Here is a 2,952-nt window from a genome sequence, read left to right as displayed (position 1 = left end):
GAGTTAACCACACCTACCTAAAACGGCTCGTTCTAACACGCCCCCACATGTCTACGTCACTATGTGGGAAGATTTGCATAACGCCGCCAAAATGTTCACGCAAAGAAAGAAGGCGTAACTTTTATTCACCAAAATAATGTTCTTTTTAGCAGCATCATATGACCCCTTTAATTTATATATATATATATATTTTTTTTTTTTTGTATGTACATTTATAATACTATGCTTTGTAATATATAACCTTTGCATCAAGTAAAAAAAAAACTAATGTGAGGGTGTTTCTAATGCAGCATCTATGGGCTGGTAAATTTTACATCGTTCTCTCTTCTGACAGCCGTTATCAGTCTCTTAATTTTTCCTTTATTTGAAAGTCATGAAAACACTATCGTGGAGTTTTTATTTTGCAATTTGAGCAAATCAATCGGCATCCTTCTGTCTCGAGAGACAATGGAGTATCTGCGCCCTGGTCAGTCTGTTGTGGAATTGCAGTGCCTGCTGTGGCTAAACAGTCCAATACGAGAGCGGCAGAGTCTGTTGCAGTTACTACAGGTGAAGCCTGAGGCTGCTTCTGTGGGCACTGACTCTACTCTCTGCCGTCTGCGTTGCCTTTTCTCCTCCCACTGGTCCTCTCTCCTTCCCTCGCTCAGCTTTGTGCTGGTCCTTACGGCGAGCCTTTGCATGCCTAGAGGAGGTTAAGAGCTGGATGACTCAAAATCTGCTTCAACTGAACCAGAGTAAAACTGAGATTATGTTTTTTGGCCCTGCCAGAGGATGTTTAGATATGTCCACATATTTGGGCTCATGGTCTAATTATTGCCGTGACCAAATAAGGAACTTAGGTGTGGTGTTTGACCCAGAGCTGAAATTTGACAAGTAGATTAATGCTGTAGTAAAGACTTACTACTACACTAAAGCCTATTCTGTCAAGAAAAGACTTAGAGAAGGTTATTAATGCCTTTGTTTTGTCTCGTTTGGATTATTGCAATGTGTTGTATGTGGAGTCCTGTCAGACCACTATCTCACGCTTGCAATTAGTTCAGAATGCAGCAGCTAGGCTGCTAGTGGGTGCTAAGAAAAGTCATCATATCTCTCCTATTTTAGCTTCTCTCAAGTGGCTACCAGTGAACTACAGGATAAAATATAAAACTCTTCTGTATGTTTTTAAAGCAGTGCATGGGTTGGCCCCTGCTTACGTGTCTGAGCTCGTTGCTGTTCGTCAAGCACCTAGGTCTCTAAGATCCAATAATAAGTTATTGCTTACTGTCCCTCGTACTCATTTAAAGTTAAAAGGGGATCAGGCCTTTGCTGTTACGGGGCCGAAGCTCTGGAAAAATCTTCCTCAGGAACTTAGAGAAGTCTCATTTTTGAATGTTTTTAAAGTTGAAGTTAAAAACTACTTCTTGTCTTTAACCTTTGAGAGGGTGGGCTAGGATCTGTGTTGTTTTAAGTCGTGTGTTACAGCACTTTGGTCTGCAGGTGCAGTTGTAAAGTGCTCTATAAATAAAGTGAATGAATGAATGCCTGTTGGTCTGGTGCCGGAGGCGAGCTCGCCGTACATAATGTCCTTAGGAATCCAGCCATCCTGCATTCGGAAGACATGGCCGAGCCAGCATAGGTCCTTTGTGAAAGGAGTGCGTGCATGCTGAATGTTTTTGCCTGGGCCAGCACTTCAGTGTTTGGGACACGGTCCTGCCAGGTGATGCCCAGGATCCTCCTCAGGCAGCGCAGATGGAAAGAGTTAAGTCTGCGTTCTTGCCAGGTGTACATAGTCCACGTCTCGCTGCCGTAGAGAAGAGTGCTGAGGACATTGGCCTGGTACACTTTCATCTTGGTGTTGTGAGTGAGCATGCTATTGTTCCACACTCTCTTGGTCAGGCGGGCCATCGCTATTGACGCCTTGCCGATTCTGTTGTTCAGCTCGTTGTCCAAAGAGAGGTTGCTGGAGATGGTGGAGCCAAGATATGTAATATATATCTATATATTTTTTTTTTATGCATTTAGCAGACGCTTTTACCCAAAGCAACTTACAGTGCATTCAGACTATACATGTGTTCCCTGGGATCAAACCCACGACCTTTTGCGCTGCTACCACTGAGCCACAGGAACAGTTATATATAGATAATATTTGTAGTACTCTCCCATTCACTGCTCTCTAAGTTTACTAGAACGACTTCCATTGCTGAGAAACCCGGAAATGTGCCTTCACGTGCTATCATTTTTTATTATAATTTTTTTTTTAATTGAACATATTGAACAGAATATACATATACAATGGCACTGATAAATGTAAATAAACAGATTTTAAGCAAGGCACATATCAGACAAAACAGATATGCAAAGTAGCCTACCAATAAAATTTAATTTTTTTCTGAGAAAAAAAATAAAGACAAAAAAAAGTGTAAGTAGGGCTCTCTTCATTCCTCTTCAAATAAATCAAGTTTTCTTCAAAATTAAACCGGTGACTTAAAAGCTCAGATGTGGGATATGAGGTCATTTTCACGTGCTATCCTATAAATACAAGTTTCTTAGTCGGAAAATGAACATGAATGGTCTCCCTAGTCGTATTTACTACTGGGAAATTTGGATATAATTTTATAATTTATAATTTTATATAAATTACCATTTAATGCATATTGTATGTATTGAACACCGGGAAATAGCATTTAATTAATCACAATTAGGAATCGTCAGCCAGCCAAATATCTAGATAGTGCTGTGAAAGTTTATATGGTTACCAATGAATGGGACGCTACATTTCATTTAAAACCTGTTAGATATTGAAATATCTAACAATATATATTCGATATTTATATAATAAATATAAATTTATCTATCTCGATAGATTCTATCTATCTATCATCGGACTATTTCTTTCTATCTGTCTATCTATCTATCTGACTATTTCTATTTATCTATTTCTATCTATCATCTGACTATTTCTATCCATCTATC

At 39.3% G+C, this 2,952-nt stretch overlaps 1 pseudogene; it reads left to right on the top strand.

The window, feature by feature from the left end:
• Positions 1–447: 447 nt before the first annotated feature.
• LOC107749334 (uncharacterized) overlaps positions 448–2,952 on the top strand; it is a 7,963-nt pseudogene continuing 5,458 nt past the window's right edge.

The sequence above is a fragment of the Sinocyclocheilus rhinocerous genome, unplaced genomic scaffold (assembly GCF_001515625.1).
Source record: "Sinocyclocheilus rhinocerous isolate Xijiao unplaced genomic scaffold, SAMN03320098_v1.1 scaffold1672, whole genome shotgun sequence".
Lineage (NCBI taxonomy): Eukaryota > Metazoa > Chordata > Actinopteri > Cypriniformes > Cyprinidae > Sinocyclocheilus > Sinocyclocheilus rhinocerous.
This window is presented reverse-complemented; position numbering and strand designations above follow the sequence as displayed.